Source organism: Schistocerca nitens, chromosome 7 (assembly GCF_023898315.1).
Source record: "Schistocerca nitens isolate TAMUIC-IGC-003100 chromosome 7, iqSchNite1.1, whole genome shotgun sequence".
Lineage (NCBI taxonomy): Eukaryota > Metazoa > Arthropoda > Insecta > Orthoptera > Acrididae > Schistocerca > Schistocerca nitens.
The window spans coordinates 487,969,417-487,985,469 of record NC_064620.1 but is presented as its reverse complement, the minus strand read 5'-3'; the positions used below and the strand labels follow the sequence as shown (position 1 = coordinate 487,985,469).

General features: G+C 46.0%; 1 non-coding gene across 1 annotated transcript; it reads left to right on the top strand.

Annotated features, from left to right (window-relative positions):
* The first annotated feature begins 9,438 nt into the window (after positions 1-9,438).
* Positions 9,439-9,522, top strand: Trnas-gga (transfer RNA serine (anticodon GGA)). The gene is given in 2 exon segments: positions 9,439-9,478; positions 9,488-9,522. It is a non-coding gene; the product is annotated as a tRNA-Ser (tRNA).
* The last annotated feature ends 6,531 nt before the right edge of the window (positions 9,523-16,053 follow it).

The following is a 16,053-nucleotide window of genomic DNA, read 5'->3' as shown; positions in this document are numbered from 1 at the left end:
TGGTTTCAGATAAATTATATAATGGTAAGACAGAGATTTAGGAACCAGGTTTTAAATTGTAAGACATTTCCAGGGGCAGATGTGGACTCTTACCACAATCTACTGATTTTATATAATCCATTATGGAGTCGAGGTAGCAGTTGTCGTTATACTGATTATCACTGCTAGCATTCAACCGCGATTCTTATACATATTTTAACAACGCGTTTCAAGAGACAATGCTCTCATCATCAGGTTGTAAAATCTATGTCATGAATTAAACGGACTAAAAAGACCAAATATCATCACCAATAGTGTAGATTAAAACTGAAGAAATTGCAAAAGGTGAAAATTTAAGGAGATGGGACCTGGATAAACTGACTAAACCAGAGGTTGTAAAGAGTTTCACGGAGAGCATAAGGGAACAATTAACAGGAATGGGGGAAAGAAATACTGTATAAGAAGAATGGGTAGCTTTAAGAGATGAAATAGTGAAGGCTGCAGAGGATCAAGTAGGTAAAAAGACGAGGGCTAGTATAAATCATTCGGTAACAGAGGAAATATTGAATTTAATTGATGAAAGGAGAAAATATAAAAATGCAGTAAATGAAGCAGGCAAAAAGGAATACAAACGTCTCAAAAATGAGATCGACAGGAAGTGCAAAATGGCTAAGCAGGGATGGCTAGAGGGCAAATGTAAGGATGTAGAGGCTTATCTCACTAGGGGTAAGATAGATGCTGCCTACAGGAAAATTAAAGAGACCTTTGGAGAGAAGAGAACCACTTGTATGAATATCAAGAGCTCAGATGGAAACCCAGTTCTAAGCAAAGAAGGGAAAGCAGAAAGGTGGAAGGAGTATATAGAGGGTCTATACAAGGGCGACGTACTTGATGACAATATTCTGGAAATGGAAGAGAATGTAGATGAAGACGAAATGGGAGATACAATACTGCGTGAAGAGTTTGACAGAGCACTGAAAGACCTGAGTCGAAACAAGGCCCCGGGAGTAGACAGCATTCCTTTAGAGGTACTGCCGGCCTTGGGGAGCCAGTCCTGACAAATCTCTACCATCTGGTGAGCAAGATGTATGAGACAGGCGAAATACCCTCAGGCAATACTGACCCTACCACTTATCTTAGAAGCTAGATTAAGGAAAGGCAAACCTACGTTTCTAGCATTTGTAGACTTAGAGAGAGCTTTTGACATCGTTGACTGGAATATTCTCTTTCAAATTCTGAAGGTGGCAGGGGTAAAATACAGGGAGCGAAAGACTGTTTGCAATTTCTACAGAAACCAGATGGCAGTTATAAGAGCTGAGGGACATGAAAGGGAAGCAGTGGTTGAGAAGGGAGTGAGACAGGGTTATAGCCTCTCCCCGATGTTACTAAATCTGTATTTTGAGCAAGCATTGGAGGAAACAAAAGAAAAATTCGGAGTAGGTATTAATATCCATGGAGAAGAAATAAAATCTTTGAGGTTCGCCGATGACATTGTAATTCTGTCAGAGACAGCAAATGACTTGGAAGAGCAGTTGAACGGAATGGACAGTGTCTTGAAAGATGAACATCAACAAAAGCAAAGCAAGGATAATGGAATGTAGTCGAATTAAATAGGGTGGTGCTGCGGGATTTAGATTAGGAAATTAGATGCTTAAAGTAGTAAATGAGTTTTGCCATTTGGGGAGCAAAATAACTCATGACGGTCGAAGTAGAGAGGATATATAAAGGAGACTAACAATGGCAAGGAAATCGTTTCTGAAGAAGAGAAATTTGTTAACATTGAGTATAGATGTAAGTTTCAGGAAGTCGTTTCTGAAAGTATTTGTATGGAGCGTAGCCATGTATGAAAGTGAAACATGGACGATAACTGGTTTGGACAAGAAGAGAGTAGAAGCTTTTGAAATGTGGTGCTACAGAAGAATGGTGAAGATTAGATGGGTAGATCATATAACTAATGAGGAGGTATTGAATAGGATTGGGGGAAAAGAAGTTTGTGGCACAACTTGACTAGAAGAAGGGATCGGTTGGTAGGACATGTTCTGAGGCATCAAAGGATGACCAATTTAGTATTGGAGGGAAGCGTAGAGGGTAAAAAGTCTTAGAGGGAGGCCAAGAGATGAATACACTAAACAGATTCAGAAGGATGTAGGTTGCAGTAGGTACTGGGAGGTGAAGAAGCTTGCACAGTATAGAGTAGCATGGAGAGCTGCATCAAACCAGTCTCAGGACTGAAGACCAGGACAACAACAACAAGAGGCAAAGTCATCGAGATATTCGATTCACTTAATGGATGAACTGCTTCTGTACTAATTATATTTGTACGGGACCCTGTGTGCGCGAGTCACACTATCTCCAGGCCAGCTTTTCTTATTGAAGGAGCCAGACAAGCGTCAAACCAACTACTGCTGTTCTTCATATCGCAGTACTTTACCATGTAGTGAGCGACGCACGTCGGTGACCTGCAGTCGCGTCTCAGTGCCAGCCGCCAAGCCTGGCGCAGCTCCAGCTAGCGACCTGCCGCGAAATTAAGCCGTGGAGTTGTGCGCTGCCTCTGCAGGGTGGGACAGCAGATTAAAAGCTTAAGGCCGGACTCTTGCTGCCGCTGTTAATTTGGCCCTAGAATAGCGAGCTCAATGGAGCTTACACTAAATGAGCGAGTTCTGTTCCCATCTCGGGCGAGCCGCTTATACCGAGCCCTGGCTGCCGGCCTGCCGGAATCTGCCCCACTGCGCGCCCGTCTCCTTAATTGGAAACCTAGCTGCCGATCTGCTGCAAAGGGGGACGGCAGCGTGCGATGGGGCATCGATCCAGGGAAATGGGCCTAGTGGTGAACCAGAATACCAGTCCCCTATGCAAGCTGCTTTAAGATACACTACTGGCCATTGAAATTGCTACACTTAGAAGAAACGCAGATGATAAACGGGTATTCATTCGACTAATATGTTATACTAGAAATGACATGTGATTACATTTTCACGCAAATTTGGCTGCATAGATCCTGAGATATTAGTACCCAGAACAACCCCCTCTGGCAGTAATATCGGCCTTGATACGCCTGGGCATTGAGTCAAACAGAGCTTGGATGGCGTGCACAGGTACAGCTGCCCATGCAGCCTCAACACGATACCACAGTTCATCGAGAGTAGTGACTGGCGTATTGTGACGAGCCAGTTGCTCGGCCACCATTAACCAGACGTTTTAAATTGGTGAGAGATCTGGAGAATGTGCTGGCCAGGGCAGCAGTCGATAATTTTCCGTATCCAGAAAGGCCCGTACAGGACCTGCAACATGCGGTCATGCATTATCCTGCTGAAATGTAAGGTTTCGCAGGGGTCGAATGAAGGGTAGAGCCACGGGTCGTAACATCTGAAATGTAACGTCCGCTGTTCAGAGTGCCATCAATGCGAACAAGAGGTGACCGAGACGTGTAACCAATGGCACCTAATACCACCACGCCGGGTGATACGCCAGTATGGCGATGACGAATACACGCTCCCAATGTGCGTTCACCGCGATGTCGCCAAACACGGATGCGACCATCATGATGCTGTAAACAGAACCTAGATTCATCCGACAAAATGACGATTTGCCATTCGTGCACCCATGTTCGTCGTTCAGTACACCATCGCAAGCGCTCCTGTCTGTGATGTAGCGTCAAGGGTAACCGCAGCCATGGTCTCCGAGCTGCTAGTCCATGCTGCTGCAAACGTCGTCGAACTGTTCGTGCAGATGGTTGTTGTCTTGCAAGCGTCCCCATCTGTTGACTCAGGGATCGAGACGTGACTGCACGATCCGTTACAGCCACGCAGATAAGATGCCTGTCATCTCGACTGCTAGTGATACGAGGCTGTTGGGATCCACCACGGCGTTCCGTATTAAGCTGCTGAACCCACCGATTCCATATTCTGCTAACAGTCATTGTATCTCGACCAACGCGAGCAGCAGTGTCGCGATACGATAAACCGCAATCGCGATAGGCTACAATCCGACCTTTATCAAAGTCTAAAACGTGATGGTACGCATTTCTCCTCCTTACACTAGGCATCACAAAAACGTTTCACCAGGCAACGCCGGTCAACTGCTGTTTGTGTATGAGAAATCGTTTGGAAACTTTCCTCAGGTCAGCATGTTGTAGGTGTCGCGACCGGCGCCAAACGTGCGTGAATGCTCTGAAAAGCCAATCATTTGAATATCAAAGCATCTTCTTCCTGTCGGTTAAATTTCGCGTCTGCAGCACGTCATCTTCGTGGTGTAGCAACGTTAATGGCCAGTAGTGAATTACAGGGAATGACTAGCAGTGGGACGAGATACCCTCCGCCATACATCATATGATGGCTTCCAGAGCATGAATGTGGATGTATATGTTGTCACTGCGAGAGGTAGGAATTTACCTGCTGCAAAAAGTTCTGTGGGTACATACATTTCTGGGCCAAAAGTACACTGAAGTGAGGTTATGGGACACCTCCTAATATTGTCATACTTCCTCTGACCTGCCGCAGTGCAGCAACACCACCTGGCATGGACTCAACAAGTAGTTGGAAGTCCTCTGCAGAAACACTGAGCCATGCTGTCTCTATAGCTGTCCATAATTGTGAAAGTGTTACCAAGGCATGGGTTTGTGCACGAACTGACCTCTCGACTATGTCCCATAAATGTTCGACGGACCTCACGTCGATCTAGGTGGTCAAACCACTCGCTCGAATTATCCCTAATGGTCACCAAACCAGTCGCGAACAACTGTGACATAACGCATTGTCATCCATAAACATTCCATCGTTATTTGGGAATATGAAGTCTCTAAGTGGCTGAACATAACCCTTTCCTCTCAATGATCGGCTCAGTTGGACCACACAACCCACTCCATTCCATGCAAACGCAGCCTATACCATCTACATCTACAACTACATGACTACTCTGCAATTCACATTTAAGTGCTTGGCAGAGGCTTCATCGAACCACAATCATACTATCTCTCTACCATTCCATTCCCGAACAGCGCGCTGGAAAAACGAACACCTAAACCTTTCTGTTCGAGCTCTGATTTCTCTTATTTTATTTTGATGATCATTCCTACCTATGTAGGTTGGGCTCAACAAAATATTTTCGCATTCGGAAGAGAAAGTTAGTGACTGAAATTTCGTAAATAGATCTCGCCGCGACGAAAAACGTCTTTGCTTTAATGACTTCCATCCCAACCCACGCATCATACCTGCCACACTCTCTCCCCTATTACGTGATAATACAAAACGAGCTGTCCTTTTTTGTACCCTTTCGATGTCCTGCGTCAATCCCACCTGGTAAGGATCCCACACCGCGCAGCAATATTCTAACAGAGGACGAACGAATGTAGTGTAAGCTGTCTCTTTAGTGGACTTGTTGCGTCTTCTAAGTGTCCTGCCAATGAAACGCAACCTTTGGCTCGCCTTCTCCGCAATATTATCTCTGTGGTCTTTTCAACTGAAGTTGTTCGTGATTTTAACTCCCAGGTAGTTAGTTGAATTGACAGCCTTGAGAATTGTACTATTTATCGAGTAATCGAATTCCAACGGATTTCTTTTGGAACTCATGTGGATCACCTCACACTTTTTGTTATTTAGCGTCAACTGCCACCTGCCACACCATATAGCAATCTTTTCTAAATCGCTTTGCAACTGATACTGGTCTCCGGATGACCTTACTAGATGGTAAATTGCAGCATCATCTGTGAACAACCTAAGATAACTGCTCAGATTGTCACCCAGGTCATTTATATAGTTCAGGAACAGCGGAGGTCCCAGGACGCTTCCCTGGGGAACACCTGATATCACTTCAGTTTTACTCGATGACTTGCCGTCTATTACTACGAGCTGCGACCTTCCTGACAGGAAATCACGAATCCAGTCGCACAACTGGGACGATACCCCATAGGCCTGCAGCTTCATTAGAAGTCGCTTGTGAGGAACGGTGTCAAAAGCTTTCCGGAAATCCAGAAAAACGGAATCAACCTGAGATCCCCTGTCGATAGCGGCCATTACTTCGTGCGAATAAAGAGCTAGCTGCGTTGCACAAGAACGATGCTTTCTGAAACCATGCTGATTCCGTATCAATAGATCGTTCCATTCGAGGTGATTCATGATGTTTGAATACAAAACCCTACTGCAAACCGACGTCAATGATATAGGTCTGTAGTTCGATGGATTACTCCTACTACCCTTCTTAAACACTGGTGCGACCTGCGCAATTTTCCAATCTGTAGGTACAGATCTATCGGTGAGCGAGCGGTTGTATATGATTGCTAAGTAGGGAGCTATTGTATCAGCGTAATCTGTAAGGAACCTAATCGGTATACAATCTGGATCTGAAGACTTGCCCGTATCAAGCGATTTGAGTTGCTTGGCAACCCCTAAGGTATCTACTTCTAAGAAACTCATGCTAGCAGCTGTTCGTGTTTCAAATTCTGGAATATTCCATTCGTCTTCCCTGGTGAAGGAATTTCGGAAAACTGCGTTCAATAACTCCGCTTTAGCGGCACAGACGTCGGTAATGGTACCATCGGCACTGCGCAGCGAAGGTATTGACTGCGTCTTGCCGCTTGTGTACTTTACATACGACCAGAATTTCTTCGGATTTTCTACCAAATTTCGAGACAATATTTCGTCGTGGAACCTATTAAAGGCATCTCGCATTGAAGTCCGTGCCAAATTTCGCGCGTCTGTAAATTTTAGCCATTCTTCGGGATTTCGCGTTCTTCTGAACTTCGCATGCTTTTTCCGTTGCCTCTGCAACAGCGTTCGGACATGTTTTGTGTACCATGGGGGATCAGTTCCATCTCTTACCAATTTATGAGGTATGTATCTCTCAATTGCTGTTCCTACTAAACTCCTGGAAATGGAAAAAAAGAACACATTGACACCGGTGTGTCAGACCCACCATACTTGCTCCGGACACTGCGAGAGGGCTGTACAAGCAATGATCACACGCACGGCACAGCGGACACACCAGGAACCGCGGTGTTGGCCGTCGAATGGCGCTAGCTGCGCAGCATTTGTGCACCGCCGCCGTCAGTGTCAGCCAGTTTGCCGTGGCATACGGAGCTCCATCGCAGTCTTTAACACTGGTAGCATGCCGCGACAGCGTGGACGTGAACCGTATGTGCAGTTGACGGACTTTGAGCGAGGGCGTATAGTGGGCATGCGGGAGGCCGGGTGGACGTACCGCCGAATTGCTCAACACGTGGGGCGTGAGGTCTCCACAGTACATCGATGTTGTCGCCAGTGGTCGGCGGAAGGTGCACGTGCCCGTCGACCTGGGACCGGACCGCAGCGACGCACGGATGCACGCCAAGACCGTAGGATCCTACGCAGTGCCGTAGGGGACCGCACCGCCACTTCCCAGCAAATTAGGGACACTGTTGCTCCTGGGGTATCGGCGAGGACCATTCGCAACCGTCTCCATGAAGCTGGGCTACGGTCCCGCACACCGTTAGGCCGTCTTCCGCTCACGCCCCAACATCGTGCAGCCCGCCTCCAGTGGTGTCGCGACAGGCGTGAATGGAGGGACGAATGGAGACGTGTCGTCTTCAGCGATGAGAGTCGCTTCTGCCTTGGTGCCAATGATGGTCGTATGCGTGTTTGGCGCCGTGCAGGTGAGCGCCACAATCAGGACTGCATACGACCGAGGCACACAGGGCCAACACCCGGCATCATGGTGTGGGGAGCGATCTCCTACACTGGCCGTACACCACTGGTGATCGTCGAGGGGACACTGAATAGTGCACGGTACATCCAAACCGTCATCGAACCCATCGTTCTACCATTCCTAGACCGGCAAGGGAACTTGCTGTTCCAACAGGACAATGCACGTCCGCATGTATCCCGTGCCACCCAACGTGCTCTAGAAGGTGTAAGTCAACTACCCTGGCCAGCAAGATCTCCGGATCTGTCCCCCATTGAGCATGTTTGGGACTGGATGAAGCGTCGTCTCACGCGGTCTGCACGTCCAGCACGAACGCTGGTCCAACTGAGGCGCCAGGTGGAAATGGCATGGCAAGCCGTTCCACAGGACTACATCCAGCATCTCTACGATCGTCTCCATGGGAGAATAGCAGCCTGCATTGCTGCGAAAGGTGGATATACACTGTACTAGTGCCGACATTGTGCATGCTCTGTTGCCTGTGTCTATGTGCCTGTGGTTCTGTCAGTGTGATCATGTGATGTATCTGACCCCAGGAATGTGTCAATAAAGTTTCCCCTTCCTGGGACAATGAATTCACGGTGTTCTTATTTCAATTTCCAGGAGTGTATCTCTTTGAAATTGAGCCACATCTCGTCTACATTTGCATAGTTAGTTCGGAAGGAGCTATTTCAAGCTTGCACAGTGCCTTGTTCACAACTGATATCTACGGCTCCGTGGGGTCTGCGCTGCTCTTGAACAGACTGAAATCGAGACTCATCTGACCAGGCCACGGATTTACAGTTGTTCAAATGGTTCAAATGGCTCTGAGCACTATGGGACTTAACTTCTGAGGTCATGAGTCCCCTAGAACTTAGAATTACTTAAACCTAGCTAACCTCAGGACATCACACACATCCATGCCCGAGGCAGGATTCGAACCTGCAACCATAGTGGTTGCACGGTTCCAGACTGTAGCTCCTAGAACCACTCGGCCACTCCGGCCGGTTTTACAGTTGTCTAGGGTGCAACTGATATGGTCACGAGATCAGGAGAGGTGATGCAGGCGATGTCATCCTGTTAGCAAAGGCATTCGCGTCGGTAGTCTGCTGCCATAGCCCATAAACACAATATTTCTCCGCACTGGCCTAACGGATAGGTTCGTCGTACGTCGAGCATTGATTTCTGCGGTTTTCTCATGCGGTGTTGCTTGTCTGTTGGCACTGACAACTCTACGGAAACGCCGCTGCACTCGGCCGTTAAGTGAATGTCGATGGCCACTGCGCTGTTCGTGGTGAGAGGAAATGCCTTAAATTTGGTATTTTCAGCACTATCTTGACACTGTGGATCTCGGTAGACTGAATTCCCTAAAGATTTCCGAAATGGAAAGACCAATGCGTCTAGGTCCAACAACTGTACCGCGTCCAGCGTCTATCAATTCGCCTTGTTCTGCCATAATGACGTCGGAAACCTTTTCACATGAATCACCTGACTGCAAATGACAGCTCCGCCAATGTGCTGCGCCTTCTTATCTTGTGTACGCCATAGTAACGCCATCTGTTTATGTACATATGGCTGTCTAGTGATTTGTCACTTCAGCGTATTTGATTTTCTGAAACGAAATGAGTGGGTGAACGGTAGGGATGGAATCAGGAGCATCGTTTCAAATCTCATTAAGTGCACAGATCACAATTTTACAGGAAGCGAAAAAACATTATTTAGATTATATTTCAGACTTAGTCATTACTGAAACCATTTCCTAATTTATGACGGCTCCATTTTAATTTTAAAATGCACTTAAATCAGCCGGCCGGAGTGGCCGAGCGGTTAAAGGCGCTACAGTCTGGAACCGCGCGACCGCTACGGTCGCAGGTTCGAATCCTGCCTCCGGCATGGATGTGTGTGATGTCCTTAGGTTAGTTAGGTTTAAGTAGTTCTACGTTCTAGGGGACTTATGACCACAGCAGTTGAGTCCCATAGTGCTCAGAGCCATTTGAACCATTTTTTTTTGCACTTAAATCCTCAAGTGTAATGATGTCCGAGCACTTACGAAGAGACTTTTCTTCCAAGCCAAAAACATTGTGTGATGGTAAAAATCAATCTTCTATCACAAGAAAGAGCAAAATAATCATAGAAATGTTAGCGGCTGCTTTGTTTTGAAGCTAATAAACTTGAAAGCATTGATAACATGAACATCCTTGTTTTGATGTCTTTATCCGTCTCCAAAGAGTCTGGAGCTGGAGATATAATTATCTAAAGCTGAAACAAAGAATAAAACCATGTATTTATGCCATCTTTCCCATACGAATAACAACTCAATGCCAACGACATTACGAATGTCGTTGAAAAAAATGTTCAAATGTCTGTGAAATCTTATGGGACTTAACTGCTAAGCTTACACACTACTTAACCTAAATTATCCTAAGGACAAACACACACCCATGCCCGAGGGAGGACTCGAACCTCCGCCGGGACCAGCCCCACCGTGCATGTCGGCTAATCCCGCGCGGCAATGTCGTTGAAAATGATAACACTCGCCAACAGTGAAAATGTTTCTGGCTCAAATGGAGTTAATTCTTATGTATTCCCATTTGCTGAATTAAAAAATCACCACAAAATGACAGATTAGCTCTTGCTTTGGAGATAAAGTGACAGTTCATTTTTATAGTCAACATTTTCAGTTTGGGGGAAATTTTGTTTTCGAGTTGGCACATCTGTCCAATAACAAAACCCAAATGCTCTTAAACTGTTTGTAAGTCATAAACAAGCATAACTGTTGCTCTTTCGTATAGTTCTGCTGTAATTAAACCAGAATTTGTGGTATGAGAGTGCTTTTGTAGTGTAAAACTTGTAAAAATTCTGAAATTCGTAAAAATTCTACGAAAATCTGTCTACAAGGTGAATAATTTTTGTTACATTTGTGGTGAAATGATATTTTCCTCACAGACACGCAGTCGGACGCCTCTTATGAAAACTGCCTATCAGCATTATTCCGGAATGAAAGTAGAGAACCAGGATAAGTCTTCGGCTGCACATATATGTTGCAACGCATGTTCAGTTACACTGCGAGAATGGCTGAAAAATAAGAAACGATCTATGGCTTTTGCTGTGCCTGTGGTTTGGCGAGAGCCTGCATACCCCAACAGGTGACTGCTATTTCTTTTTGACTCCACCTATAAAGGCAGGATTATCTGTGAAGAAGAGAACAATTCAGTACCCGAATCTTCGATCTGCTAATCGACCCATTCCGCATCCAGATAGTTTAACAGTTCCCGTAAATTGTGTGTTTGAAGTAGAAAATGGAGACAGTGTGGAAGAAGAAGAAGAATAAGAGGAAGAAGAAGAACCAAACAAGCCTTCCACATCACATGACCATGATTTTGATGGAAAATATGATAAACCGCACAGACTGAGTCAAGCGGAATTTAGTGATCTCACTAGAGACCTTGTCCTGTCAAAGGAGAAGGTAGAAATTCTTGGGTCGACTTCAGCAATGCAGTCTTCTCGAAAGTGATGTGACAGTCTCACAGTACAGAAAACGTCACATGGAACTGCTTCCCTTTTCGGAGAAGAGAAACAATCTTAAAACTTCCTGGCAGATTAAAACTGTGTGCCCGACCGAGACTCGAACTCGGGACCTTTGCCTTTCGCGGGCAAGTGCTCTACCAACTGAGCTACCGAAGCACGACTCACGGAAGTTTCATATCAGCGCACACTCCGCTGCAGAGTGAAAATCTCATTCTAGAAACAATCTTGTTTGTTGCGACATTAATGGCTTAACGAAATCTATGAATCTGAACCATGATCCAAACGAATGGAGGCTATTCATACTCTTCCAAGCTTAGTTTGAAAGCTGTGTTACTTCACAATGGCAGCCGTTTCCTTCTGTTCCTTTTGGTCACGCAGTTCATACGAAGGAGACATACGTAAATATAACGGACCTGTTGGGCTCAATCAAATATCATGAATACAAATAGAAAAGCTGTGGTAATCTATAGGTCATTGCCATACTCTTAGGAATGCAGCCGGGGTACACAAAACATTGCTGCTTCTTATGTATGTGGGAAAGTAGGTATAGGAAGTCGCATAATATTAAAGCAGACTGGCGTATAAGAAATCTTAACCCTAGCGAGAAAAATGTCGTTTCCGAGACTCTCGTGGACCCGAAAGATGATCTTCTTCCACTCCGACATATCAAGCTGGGTTTGATGAGAAATTTTGCCTAAGGTATGAACCAAGAAGGACGGGTCTTAAGTACATAAGAGAGAAATTTCCTAAATAAGTGATGCAAAAGTTAAGGAAGGTATTTTTATCGGGCCAGAAATTCGAGAACTTTGGAGGGAAAAGAAAAGGAAGCTTGGGAAGCCTTCAAGGGATTTGTTCATGGATTTTTAGGCAACAAAACAGATGATAACTACACTCAGTTGGTGACAGTGCTCCTCCAAAAATACCGTAAACTTCGATTCAGCATATTCCTTAAAATCTAATTTCTCCACTCCCGCCTAGAATTTTTCCCTCCTAGTTGTGAAGATATCAGTAATGAACATGGAGAAAGATTCCATCAAGACAATTCTGTTATGGAACAAAGATATCAGAGCTACTAGAATGAAGCAATGCTTACTGATTACTGTTGGTCTTTGTGAAGAGATGCTCTGGAACTCCGTTACAAGAGGCAAGATGTTACACGACGATATCATGCAGCCACCATATGATTCTCTTCAGACCCTACCATCTGAGAGGCATTCTTCCAACAGCTTAGAACTTTTAAAATGTAAGCCGGCCGCTGTGGCCGAGTGGTTCTAGGCGCTTCAGTCCGGAACCGCGCTGTTGCTACGGTCGCAGGTTCGAATCCTGTCTCGGGCATGGATGTGAGTGATGTCCTTAGGTTGGTTAGGTTTAAGTAGTTCTAAGTCTAAGGGACTGATGACCTCAGATGTTAAGTCACATAGTGCTTAGAGCCACAAATCTTAAAATGTAACTACCATTTAAAAAAATTCGAATACATTTTCAGCTTTGTTAGGATATGTAACTAAAATTTATCTTCTTTTCTTAATCCGTCAGTAAGAAATACTTCCACCTTGTGTGTATCACAGAAACTATAGCTAAGGAAAATTTTTCATTGTCATATTCGTCTTTCGCGAACGAAAATGAGTGAGAATTGACTCATGAAGCGTTGGAAACAGCCAAGGTTTGTTTTTTTTTTTTTTTGTTGCCCACTGTTACTGACTTCCTTTTCACGCTGTGTTTTAGTTTTCAGAGTCTAATTCTCATTCTGCTTCCTTTCAAACGCTGTCGCACGCATGAATAGTTCTCAGTAGTGGTCAAAAGTTCACAATCATGTACTCAACACCACACTGTGAATTGCAAGATGGAAACAGTGAGAACAGCCGACAAAAGAGCGGCCTAATAACACAGGTTGGGAAACATGTCCTGCACCTAATACGTTTTGAACCGTCGGCTGCGGTGTACACAATACGATTTCATTCGATTAATATTTTTCAGCATTGAATTACTTTGGGAAAGTATACGAAATTACCCGATCTGACTTATCAGCATTAAAAAACATACCACGTTTGGGGTGAAGCACTTTGACCTCTGTTGCATTTAATAGTTTTAGAAACGTTTCTCCTCAAAGAGCATTATCGAAAAATAACTCAAAGTGCTGAACCGTCAGTGTGATGAACATATCGTTACTAATGAAAATTTGTGCCACACTGGGAGTCTAACAAGGATTCGCTGATTTTATGGGGCAGGTTGCCTCACTATCACACCAGTGGTTGCAAACTATGTACCGTCATGCCAAAGGGGTGCCACGAAAATACTTGCACGCTCTGCAACAGTAAAAGATAAAAGAGGACGAAGAAGAATCCATAGGCACCTTCGAGATCCGTTGTAAGATATGTGCCACCTTGTCACGCAGTTCTGATCGATCGAACGCTAACCTCTTCTTCTCAGAGTAGCAGCTGCAATCTACTTCTTCAATCATTTGCAGGATGTATTCCAATCTCTGTAGTTCCCTAAAGTTTAATTCCCTGATGTCTTAACACACGTCATTTCATCCTGTCCCATCTTCTTGTTAGAGTTTTCCATTTGTTTCTTTCTTCGTCAGTTGTGCGGAGAACCTATTCATTCCTTACCTTATCAATCCACCTGTTTTTCAACGTTCTTCTGTACCACCACGTCTCGAACGCTTTGATTCTTTGCTGTTCCGGTTTTCCCTCTCTTCATCATTCACTGCTATAGAATGCTGTTCTTCCAAAATACACTCCTGGAAATTGAAATAAGAACACCGTGAATTCATTGTCCCAGGAAGGGGAAACTTTATTGACACATCCCTGGGGTCAGATACATCACATGATCACACTGACAGAACCACAGGCACATAGACACAGGCAACAGAGCATGCACAATGTCGGCATTAGTACTGTGTATATCCACCTTTCGCAGCAATGCAGGCTGCTATTCTCCCATGGAGACGATCGTAGAGATGCTGGATGTAGTCCTGTGGAACGGCTTGCCATGCCATTTCCACCTGGCGCCTCAGTTGGACCAGCGTTCGTGCTGGACGTGCAGACCGCGTGAGACGACGCTTCATCCAGTCCCAAACATGCTCAATGGGGGACAGATCCGGAGATCTTGCTGGCCAGGGTAGTTGACTTACACCTTCTAGAGCACGTTGGGTGGCACGGGATACATGCGGACGTGCATTGTCCTGTTGGAACAGCAAGTTCCCTTGCCGGTCTAGGAATGGTAGAACGATGGGTTCGATGACGGTTTGGATGTACCGTGCACTATTCAGTGTCCCCTCGACGATCACCAGTGGTGTACGGCCAGTGTAGGAGATCGCTCCCCACACCATGATGCCGGGTGTTGGCCCTGTGTGCCTCGGTCGTATGCAGTCCTGATTGTGGCGCTCACCTGCACGGCGCCAAACACGCATACGACCATCATTGGCACCAAGGCAGAAGCGACTCTCATCGCTGAAGACGACACGTCTCCATTCGTCCCTCCATTCACGCCTGTCGCGACACCACTGGAGGCGGGCTGCACGATGTTGGGGCGTGAGCGGAAGACGGCCTAACGGTGTGCGGGACCGTAGCCCAGCTTCATGGAGACGGTTGCGAATGGTCCTCGCCGATACCCAGGAGCAACAGTGTCCCTAATTTGCTGGGAAGTGGCGGTGCGGTCCCCTACGGCACTGCGTAGGATCCTACGGTCTTGGCGTGCATCCATGCGTCGCTGCGGTCCGGTCCCAGGCCGACGGGCACGTGCACCTTCCGCCGACCACTGGCGACAACATCGATGTACTGTGGAGACCTCACGCCCCACGTGTTGAGCAATTCGGCGGTACGTCCACTCGGCCTCCCGCATGCCCACTATACGCCCTCGCTCAAAGTCCGTCAACTGCACATACGGTTCACGTCCACGCTGTCGCGGCATGCTACCAGTGTTAAAGACTGCGATGGAGCTCCGTATGCCACGGCAAACTGGCTGACACTGACGGCGGCGGTGCACAAATGCTGCGCAGCTAGCGCCATTCGACGGCCAACACCGCGGTTCCTGGTGTGTCCGCTGTGCCGTGCGTGTGATCATTGCTTGTACAGCCCTCTCGCAGTGTCCGGAGCAAGTATGGTGGGTCTGACACACCGGTGTCAATGTGTTCTTTTTTCCATTTCCAGGAGTGTACCTTCTCAGAAATTTCTTCCATACATTAAGGCCTATCAGTAGACTTCCTTGACCAGCAATGTCCTCTTTGCCTGTGCTAGTGTCCTCTTTATGTCCTACTTGCTGGTCCATCAGGGATTATTTTAGTTCCAAGGCAGCTCAAATCCTTAACTTTGGCTACTTCCTGATCACCAATGCTGACTTTACTTCCTCCCCGGCAGCTGTGACCGAGCGGTTCTAGGCGCTTCAGTCCGGAACCGCGCTGCTGCTACGGTCGCAGGTTCGAATCCTGCCTCGGTCATGGATGTGTGTGACGTCCTTAGGTTAGTTAGGTTTAAGTAGTTCTAAGTCTAGTGGACTGATGACCTCAGATGTTAAGTCCCATACTGCTTAGAGCCATTTGAACCATTTTAGACTTTCTCGCTATCCTCATTTAGTCTCTCACTGTTGTTGCCTTTTTCCGGTTTAGCCTGAATTTACATTTTATACTCATTAGACTGTAGTTCTCCTTCACTTTCATTCAGGATAGAAATGTCATCAGCTTATCATTGATAACCTATCACCCTCATGTTTAAATATCATTCTTGTACTTTTCTTATATTTTCGCCATTGCTTCTGCTAAGTATAGACTGAACAATAGGGGCGAACGATTGCAACCTGTCTTACCATGTTTTTAATCCAAGCATTTCGTTCTTGGTCTTCCAATTTTGGTTCTTGTAAATACTCGTATTGTACATTACCAGTCCTTCCCTATAGCTT